This window comes from Carassius gibelio, chromosome A8, assembly GCF_023724105.1.
Source record: "Carassius gibelio isolate Cgi1373 ecotype wild population from Czech Republic chromosome A8, carGib1.2-hapl.c, whole genome shotgun sequence".
Lineage (NCBI taxonomy): Eukaryota > Metazoa > Chordata > Actinopteri > Cypriniformes > Cyprinidae > Carassius > Carassius gibelio.
Genome location: NC_068378.1, coordinates 13,796,825 through 13,808,007, shown reverse-complemented (window position 1 = coordinate 13,808,007; position 11,183 = coordinate 13,796,825). Strand labels below are relative to the sequence as shown.

General features: G+C 37.2%; 1 long non-coding RNA gene across 1 annotated transcript; it reads left to right on the top strand.

Annotated features, from left to right (window-relative positions):
* The first annotated feature begins 661 nt into the window (after positions 1-661).
* On the top strand, positions 662-10,975 carry LOC128018514 (uncharacterized). The gene is made up of 2 exons (XR_008184897.1): positions 662-735; positions 7,158-10,975. It is a non-coding gene; the product is annotated as an uncharacterized LOC128018514 (long non-coding RNA).
* Positions 10,976-11,183: the final 208 nt, after the last annotated feature.

Below are 11,183 nucleotides of genomic sequence, written 5' to 3'. Positions count from 1 at the left end.
GCACAAAGAAAGACTGTCTGCATGCTGTAAGACTTGACTGTCATACTGTACATGATCATGGCTGGTGGTGCGGGTGACTGTCTTGGCTGATGACTCATTGATGTGTAAAGGTTTTGGTTAGACCACACAGACTTGTTGACTAAGTATAGAAAACAAATTTGTAGCTGGCATTAACTGACTCATGACCTTCACCTAAACATCAGTGGAAACATCCATGTTACAATACATTTATATGCCAGTGTCAGTTAAACATAAAATACAAATTCAGCTTATATACTAAATTAATCCAAGTAGCATAAAATAAAATAGAATAAAAACGAACGCAAAATCAAAATAGTTTATCACAAAGATAAGTATATAAGCAGTTAGTTTTAGGGGATTTTCTTTTCACCTAGAGTAAGATCAAAACACAAAGATGAGAAGATGAGTCAGTTGTGCAGTGATAATGCTGAAGTCAGATTACAACATTCACTTTTCTTGACTCGACAAGAGTACAACATGCTTATTTTCTTTTAATAGTCATCAGAAATAATAATACATTCTATTAGCCCTTCCCCTTTACAGTGTCTCGATTCTCTTTTGATTGGAGGGGTAGGGGTAAGGGGAAGGGCCAGATAGCCCTTCAAATGAGATTTTTTCTGGACCACACTTCAAACGAAGGGGTATGAATTATCTCAGCGTAGACTGGCTTCAGCGGCAACATGGCTGCCCGAGCGAACAAAAAGACACATAAATGTAAGCAAATCTAAAAAGTAATCATTTGTTTTATGTTGCATTCAATCGTGGGTTCATATTTACAGTGATGTTACTCAAATGTTTGCAAAAAAAATCTCTAAAGTTTGCTAACGTCATATCATTACAGACAGCACGATAACGTTACAACATATTTTCATGTCTGATCAGGGCGATAACCATAGACACCGAGGAGGGCTAGGGGAAGGGGTGTTAAATAGAATTGGAATTGGGCCTGAAACAACTAATTATTAATAGTTTGGTTTCCTCCCTTAACCCAGAGTTAAAATTAACTTATCATATGATTTTAACTCTGAAACATGACTCCTTAAACGAGTAACATTACCATTCAAAAGTCTGGGGTTGGTACGATTTTTTTGTTTATAAGATGTTTAAAAAATAAGTCTCTTATAGACCTTATGCTACAGAGAAACAAGCATGCAACCATCTTTAGAACTGTATCTGTGAACTTCTTTTTTTTTTTTGGTAGCTCTATATATTTCTATCGCATTTCTGCAGAAGACTAATTACCTGGTGAAGTGGATTTAATTATTGTGGAGTTAACTAAATTTATTTATTATTATTAATTTGAAACGGCATATAAATTTTAATATACCGAACTGTTTATTCATAAATCCGTCTAAAATAAAGTAAAACAGTAATAATTTGAAATATTTGAAAATAGCTATTTGAATATGTTTTAAATGTACTTTTGTTTCTTGTGATGGCAAAGCAGAATTTTCTAAAACATTACTCCAGTCTTCAGTGTAACATGATTCTTCAGAAATCATTTTAGTATGGCGATTTGGTGCTTAGTAAACATTTATTTTTAATATCACTGTACATCAAGAGTGGAGAGATGTAGCGGTGAGATATTATCTATCAGGCTGATAAACTAAAGTTCAGCAAACTCTCTTGAAATGTTTGTCCTGTATCTATGTATATATCTTTTACATTTGCAAGCAAGGCAGCTAAAGGTCACCTTGTAGTTGGTGTTTACAAACATTTCTGTGGTGGGGTTATTTGTAATGATTTGTAGCTCTTTACTCAAATCTAGAAGGATGTAGTAGCTAAAACTAGTGCTTTATTTTGTAGATGCAGTCAAGCAGGATTTATTTTTTCTTTCTAGAAGTGTTAAAAGCACAAAATATACCCTATACCTAATTAGCTTTAGAACAGAATATGGTAAACAAAATAAAACTGAGAACTATGTGCATGCAAAAAAGGTGCCCTTTGATGACCCAGTGGAATCAGGACATATGACAGGACATATGATATTTGCTATGCTGCTGGCACAGACATCTGTTGGTCACAGCAGAACTTTTTAAAAGAGCTTGTGGAGTACACTGCCATCTAAGCATCTGCTGCACTTAATGAAATTAAATCTTTGTTAATAAGAGCAAAGGCCTTACTTTTTACTAAGTAAGAGCCTGTCTGAGCCATAAGGTCCTTGTAGTTTGACAACAAGGCCAGTCAGTCCTCTCCTACTTTCACCCCATCCAACCCCCTTTCGTAAGGACAAGAAGTGTGTCACTACTTATAGTAAAAATTATAAATCTGATCCCTGTCACCTTAAATTTGCTAATGTAGACTTCTTTTTTTTTAGATTATATAATAAATTGTATTAACAGATTATAAAAGAAAATATAATATAATCGTATTTTATAATAATAGTTATTGGGGAACAACTTATTGTCATAGAGAAGTATACTCTCAGAAAAATTTGGGTTAAATAAGGTACCGGTGATGTACCTGTTAGCTTTTACCCTATACTGACCCACTGACAGCTTTGTAAGATTTTTTCTGAGAGCGAGATTAATTAAATTATTTTGTTTTATTGCTAAAATGACCATTTGCTAAATAAGCAACTGTTTACCATTAATTGAAACTGTGTAACATTTATAAGTTAGCTATTAGCATGTGCTTTTATCCCAAGTGACTGACACTAATAGCATGGACGGCCTCCCTGGAGTAATTTGAGGATAAGTGCAATGTGGGATTTAACCAGCAACTTCTGTATTAGCAATCTAGATCCTACGCTGTTATGCTTCCCTGTCCTCAACCTGACCTCAAACCATACATGGCCTGCAGAGCTTTGGCAGGTATCACTAACTTTTGTATCTGTTATTTGCACCGCTTGGTAATTTATTGCTGTGAACAGTGTAGTTATTCATAGACAAAGCTCCTTCTTGATATATATCAGGGTTTGTGAGGTTTCTGGATATTGCTCATATATTGAAAAAGTAGTTCAGCTGACATTTGTGTATGTCAGCATCAAAAATGCGATATGAAAGCTTCAGCTCTGTCTGCAATTAGTTTGATGGGCTTCCCCTTCAAACTCATCTAAACCACAGCACCACCTCCAGTAGAGCTCAAATGTTTTCTACAGATCATGCAGAGCTTCTTCTCAGATCAGCAAAATGCAACTAGATCTGCAAAACTCACAGAGAATGGGAATATTTGTGTAATACCAAATCTTTTGTTGTTGTGATATGTGTTATCACAGTTTTATTTTAAAAGTTGGATGGGCTTGCACCAGACAAACAAATAAAACATCAAGAAACATCAACAAAAAAAGCTTTCTTCTTTACAGGGAGCATGCAGAAAAAATGCAAGCTGCTTCAAAAAGACAGTTTTCCTCAGGGCAGCTTATGAACACTGACCATATGGTTTCACGCTTTGAAGCGAAAATAAACAGACGTAGTGTACACTTGGGACATGAACAAGTATTTCGGGATGGAATGTTCCTGCATTTGGAAACTGAACGAGCTAAAGATAGAAATCACAAGTCAATGACTTACTAAACATAGACCAGTCTGTCCTTTAAACAGATATAAGTGTACTAAAAAAAGCCCTTTATCGCATTAACTAAACCTGTCTGTAACCTGCATGTAAAAAAGAAGTGATCAGAGCACTAGGATTCCATCAGCCTTCACCAGTCTATTCCAGAATTCTACTGATCACATGATGTGACCAAAATACAGTGTATTTTTAGAAATGGGGCATCCCAGTAACACTGTCTTAGGGATTTATAGGTAAAGTGGACAGTAAATACATTTAATAATATAATACTTTGCTGCTTGAAATATGTTTACATGCATTTTAAAAGTTAATATACATTTCAGTCAATGATACAGATTTCTGTGCTGTTTATTTATAAAAAAAAATGCATTAACATGCAACTTGTTGTACATTTAACACATTTTGTGATGACAAATAATTTTCATTTAAAAAGTCAGGAAAATGGACGGTTTTGGCTACGTTCACACTGTAGGCTGAAACGACCCAATTCCGATTTTTTTGCCCCTATGCGACCTGTATCTGATCTTTTCATGACAGTCTGAACGACACAGATCCGATCTATTCAAATGTGACCCAGGCCACTTGGGTATGTGGTCCTGAATCCGATACGTATCCGATCTTTTGAAATGCGACCTCCGTCTGAACGGCCAGGCCACATGTATCCGACCTGTATATCATTGATACGCTACAAACGTCATAATTCTGCGTTGAAGTAGGCGGGAACGAGAAGATAAACAACAACCATGGCGGACGATGCTGCTGAGACCAGTCAATGGAAGGGAAGTGAGGTCACAGATTTAATTAATATTTGGGGTGACAGCTCTATTCAGGCCAAACTCGAGGGCTCTTATCGGAACTGGGCGGTTTACGAAAACTTTTCCAGCGAAATGGCCAAGCGTGGTTACAGACGATCCTGGCTCCAATGCCAGTGAAAAATAAAAAGCCTCCGAGCCGTTAGCTACTTCCGCAAACAACGAGTGACGTCGTTGACCGTTGAGTACTCTTCTGCGCATGCGGGTCACTTCTGGGTCATTTCACGTTCACACAGGAGATCACAAAAGGTCGCATTCAATTGGAAATGTGAACAACCTTGCAAAAAAAATCGGAATTGAGCATTAAGCCCTGCAGTGTGAACGTAGCCTTTGTTGTGTTTTCTCCCATGTGCTCCCCGTGGCCGAGTTTCTTCCTCGTTTGATTATTTTTATTTGGTTCAGGTGTGTCTTGTCTATTCCCCTCATTTACCCCTATATTTATAGTGTCGTCTATCCCGTATTCCCTGTCCGGTATTGTTAGTCTCCTGATGGTGCTACGTGTGTCTTCTGCTTATCCTGTTTAACCCTTGGTTTGTCTATAAAAGATTATAATTTCTCACAACACCCATGTCTCCAGGGTTGTCTTGCCCTGGCAACCAAAAACACACTTCTTTTGTGACATTTCGCTCGTGCTCTGATCAGTGAATGTCTGTGCTCTAAGTGCTCTGCTCTACGGGAGCGCGCACTCTTCCGGGAGAAGTGCCCTTAGGACCCATATAAGGAAATTCCGCTCCATCTAACGTCACACAGTCAGTCAGTGCGAGCAGCACATTGAGTTCTTTTTCACTGCTTATTGCACTTAATAACTCTACCACGTGTGTCCCGCTCTGTATTTTCTCATTCATGCATGTTTCCTTATTATTTAAAGGTGTATTTCGTTTAAGCAATATTATATTACGAAGATATTTTTACATACCGCGGAATTAACAATATAGCAAAATCTCTAACAACAGACACTTTATTTTACTATATATATACCATCATACTGCCCAGCCCTAATAAGAATATTTTTCAGAACCAAAGTTGGACCAAAGACAAAGTTGCACTAACAGATCTATAATGCAATTAATCTCACAATTGACGTGGCCCAAATTATTATACAGTGGACTTTAAAATGAAACCTGACCATAACAGCTAATTTAATTTATTATCTTGAAAGGGTTCATCACATGTCAGATAAATAGCTGCAGTAAATGCATGCATGATGTCATGTTCTTGCAGCTCATCCAGTGATGAATTATAACAAATGTTTTGTTTCTAAGTCTTCGGGCCAATGAAAAAGTCATTGAGATTGACTCAAGGCCCCAGAATAAAACCTCTAAATTCCTGGAATGCCTATCGTGCTGCATGCTGGAGCTGCACAGCTGTGATGAGGACAAAATGCCTCTCACAAATGTCTTCCACTGGTTTATCAGGAGGAGACAGAGACAGCTGTGCCCATTAAAGAGTCATCTTTAAAATAATGCCCCAGAATTCCCCATAGTCCCCTTTGTGTGAGTAAGCGTGCCTTCTGAGCATTTTAATCCTTTGAAATAGGAGACATTTGATTTCATCTCCTTGACGGGCAGATGGGGTTTGTTTCTGTGGTCCAGGCAGTTGCTTCAATGAGGCAGAGATGACTTCTACACCTGTTCCCTCAGATCCTACAGAGGACATTAGCCAGCGCTACTGAAACAAACATACAGCTCCATTCAATAGATGCTTTGCAACTGCAAGAACTACAATGTATGGTGGAAGAGCACTTTGCAGCACTTTGACTTTGAGCAGTGATATTATCACTCAGTGCTCTTCCGCCATACATTATTTTCCTTATTTTTATCCGCTTAGGAAATTGACACTGTTTATTTGGTACTCATGTAACCGTCTTTAAATAAGGAAAATATGGAAGTGTTTGGTAGCTCTTAAATTCATCCCTGTTTGGATCCTAAGGTATTTAACGGTGCTAAGCTAAATGCTAGCACACAGTGGTGCCGCGCGCTACAGACATGAGAGGTATGTACAGTATCAACGCGTCTAAACTGAGGGATGAACATAGTGGAATATGGAAAAACGTTGGCATTTTCCTTTAAAGTTATATAAAATATAAAGTCATGAGACTTTGCCCTTAGCCAAAACTATTTGTTCTGTAACAAATAATAGATTAATGAGACCAAAGAATGCCCATTATATTTACCCAAAATGAATTATATCTCGTGTTTAACCACTATATTAACTATTATTGTAATGCTTTATTCTGTTCTGCACGCTCCAGCTGGTCTAAAATGCAGCAGCAAGAGTTCTTACTACCAGGAAGTCTGACCATATTAGCCCTGTTCTGTCAACACTGCACTGGCTCCCTATCAAACATCATATAGAGTTTAAAATCGTGTTTATTACTTATAAAGCCCTGAATGGTTTAGCACCTCAGTATTTGAACTCTCACTGCATATATAGTCCACTATAGTCCTCCACGTCCGCTGTGTTCTCAAAACTCTGGCAATTTGATAATACCTCGAATATCAAAATAAACTGCGTGCGGTAGATCCTTTTTCTATTTAGTGAAACTCTGGAGTAACCTACCTAACATTGTTCGGGAGGCAGACACATTTTTGCAGTTTAAATCTAGATTAAAGAACCATCCCTTTAACCTGGCTTACACATAACACACTAACATATTTCTAATATTCAGAATCCATTAAAAGATTTTTAGGCTGCATTAATAAAAATAAAAACAAGAACCAGGAGCACTTCCAATAACACATGATTTACTTGCTATATCGTTAGAGGAATGGCATCTACGCTAATATTAATTTGTTTTTCTCTTATTCCGAGGTCACCGTAGTCACCAGATCCAGTCTGTATTCAGGTCAGAGGGTCACTGTAGTCACCCAGATCCAATATGTATCCAGCCCAGATGGTGGATCGGCACCTAGACAGGACCTCTACAGCCCTGAAGATCGGAGACCAGGACAACTAAAGCCCCAGAGACAGATCCCTTGTAAACCTTGTCTCAGACAATCACCAGGACAAGACCACAGGAAACAGATGATTCTTCTGCACAATCTGACTTTGCTGCAGCCTGGAACTGAGCTGCTGGTTTTGTCTGATCAGAGGAGAACTGACCCCCGACTGAGCCTGGTGTCTCCCAAGGTTTTTCCTCCATTCTGTCACCGTTGGCGTTTTGGTATCTTGCCACTGTCGTCTCTGCCTTGTTTTGTTGGGGACACTTAATTTCCAGGAATATCATTGACTTGATTGCACAGATACTATAGAAATTGAACTGACCTGGATGATGACATCACTAAATTGAATGATGAACTGCATTTTTGCATTATTGACAGACTATTTTCCTATTTAATGCTGTACTGTTGCTTTGACACAATCTGTATTGTGTTTATTGCAAATTCTAGAAGATCTGGCAAAGGTAAGGCTGCTCTCAGGGGGTTCATGAGCACTTAATTGCCGCTGACGCCGTGAAGCTCACATACCCAAAAACGTCAAAGAAAATTTTCAAAAAGACATTATATCTAATAATAAACAGCATATTTCAAGTCTTAACAACTACATTCTCATGTAAACAACTACATTCCATGACACAACAGTATTATTTAAAAAATGATGAGAAATAATGCAAACGGATTTATACAAACAGTGAAATGGTTGGACTTCTGTTATCACCAGATATTGTACTGCTGGAAAAAGGTTCTCAGCCAATCAGATTCAAGGACCAGAAAGAAGTGTTTTATACAAAATCTGCCAGGAAACTCAGTCTGACATAATGACATCATTATTCACTTGGAGCAGCTGACCGGTTATTTTAATATCATCAGCCAATGAGCTTGTTGCTCAAGCATTCAAATACTCAGCTAGTGCTAGTTCAGTTTCAGCATGCTTCAATGCTGTTTTCAATGGCTATATATAGTACAAAGCCCAAAAACGGATACCCTGGAAAAAATTTACCAGTCATCACAATTTAAATAATTATTAAAACATGAACATGATTGACCTAAAACGAGGGATCAATGTAAAAAGTTGTGGAAACATTTTTGGCCAGCACATTTAGTTTTTTCCAAGCATGTCATGTGTGAGGCTCTACAACTGGTCACCAGAAACATTAATTTTAAGTGGTTTTGATGCCCTGTCTATGTAAAGACAAATTTCAATTAGTGTCAAGACATCAAAAAGAGCCACAAAAGATGCTATACGTGTGCTTTTTATGCTTAAAAGCAAAAATGTAAACCCAGGAAATCTTTCAGCACATTTTACGGTGTCACCTCTAAAATCTTTTCAAAACACACATTTCCTATCTCATTCTCTTTGTACACCTTCCATACTTCATTCTTTCTTCATAACCTAGTCTCCTTAACATGTGACAAGCAAACTCTAGTGTCCTTAAAAGTGGGCCACTACTTACACAGCATAATGTTGAAAGAGGTCATTGGTAACAGGTTATGCATCACAACAGCTATGTATTGACCTACTTACACATAACCTGTTGTATCTTTTCTATCTGTTCTTTTGTCATCTTAAACAGAAAAAAAGGGTACATCCTCTGATCAATGTGGGCTGGACAGTTTTTATTTCAGCCCTAGTTTGCTGTGTACAGCGCCAGTATCAATAACAATCTTTAACCTAAATTGTGAAATCCAGGTGCCTAAGGTTACTTCAAGATCTTTGCTGATTAATACATTGAGTATAGTTGGCACAGTTAGATGACAGTGGTTTATATTTGTTTACAGAAATAAATCATAGAATTTCTGTATGTGTTGTGGAGGTTACAGTTCTGCATGGATGATTAGATGATATTTATTTATGGCATCCAATAGTGTTTAATATTAACTCTAAGTGAGAGTTGAACTACTGGTCAAAACATTTGCGGTCAGTGGATTTTTTTAATATATAGAAATATATTGAAATATTTACATTTTTATAACTAAAATGATTTTTACAAAGAAGGTAATCTAAATGTAAAAATAGTGGAAATGAGATGCACAATTAAATATCAAATGAATCATTGTTGCAGAGTGGATGTAACTTCTCTGTCTTTACAATGCAAGGAAAACAATAAAATCTGTCTTCTTTGCAAGATCTAAGTTAATGTGGTCTGGTGACATTGGTTGGCTTTTCATGCTTGCTTTCTGCACGTGTTCGCAAAGGGAAGTCTTCATAATGTGAGAGTACTTTCGAAAGTACCATTTGACCTGATATTTACACCACTCGACACTTGTCTATTGTGAACGCTGTTGCTAGACTAAAGTAAGTCAGGTGTATATGATATGGCCTTTGTGGTTTCTGACACTGAAATCCGATTGACAAAAAGAGGAGAAAATAGTCCATGTGTGAATGACTACGCAGAGCAGTAGGTTGCAACATAAGCTATTCTGAACACGTTTTAAAAAAGGGAACATGATGTGCAAATCCATGCTCAGCTGCTTCCAGTAACTCTACAGCAGAGATTAATCTCATCTGTGCGTTCAGAGAGAGTGTTTTTGTTGAAACACAGCCATGAACTTTCCTAATCCACTTACAACAAACTTTCACCCATTTCCATCATGCATATACAAAACTGCACAATGTGCAACAGTTGCACACTGACAGACTAAAACGTATTACTCTACAAGTAATAATTGCAAATTCTGATTATTGCATCCAAAATGACCTATCACTAAGTGCCAAGCAAAAACTGGGTTTTAAAAGTAGATACTGTTACATGTTGAGTCATGTTACCAAGATGAACGCCTAGTGGACTGACAAGCCTAAAGGAGACTTTGGTTATTTGCCAGATAGCTGGTGACTTTGAACTCCAACATAATACTAAGGCTGTGTGACACTCACACATGTAAGAGACAAAAGAGATTCAAATCCATTTGTCTACTAAAGAAAACTGAAGCAGCATAGTTGCCAATTTAAGATGCAAATTTATTTTTCTCTCTACAGAATTTCATAAAGACTCATTTGTGAAATATTGCACACAAATAAACTAACAAGAACAAAGTATGAAGAACACCACTTTTTAGGAAAGGTACCACTTAATTTATAATTTCTGTTAAAATTATAAAATAGTGTAAAATACAGTTTCATGCCGGGTATGAAATATTATGTCTGGTTCATTTTGTCAATTTGCAAAACGAAAAAAAGATTGAACTCTAAATCTGTAAATGTCCTTTTTAAGGTGACATCGATGTCATGTGGATTTGTTACAAAGCGTTTGTGTTTCTGAACAATGTGTGTGACTGTGTCAACGGCATGTGATTGCTGCTCAGATGGCTTTGTCTAAAAATAAAGCAGAGCTGGCTAAAATATCCCCATGGTAAAAATACTCACCTACATTTGGCCTGCTTTGGATAATTCAGCTTACGTGACAAATTCCCCTTCGTCACTGTGAGTGTGCAGAGAGCAGCGTAGACACAATGTGCAAAAATCCTTGCAAACAAAAGTAGATAACAGATTTTTTTTTTCCTTTTTAATTCTGTCTGCTTTTTCATCTCAACATCTCTAATTGAATCTAATGAATGTGCCTATTTTGTGTCTATGCCTGGGGCTCTTTTACATTGCATTATTATTTCTATTTGCATGGCAATATCCTGCAAAACAACTTCTGAACCAAGATGAAAAAGGCCATTTGCATTAAAATTTGATTCTTGATCTGCTTGCAGTTCTGACATGCATTGATTGTTCCACTTTAATTGCTTAATTTAAAACAAATAGATTAGATTAGAGTTCAGTGGATCTGCATATGACCCACCGGTTGACTTACAAGTTACAATCTAACTTGAGTTTACAAAACACATGAGTTGTAACTGAAGAACTGACATTTGCTAAAGGTGGAGTTGTTGTCAAAAGCCAATTAAGGTCCAT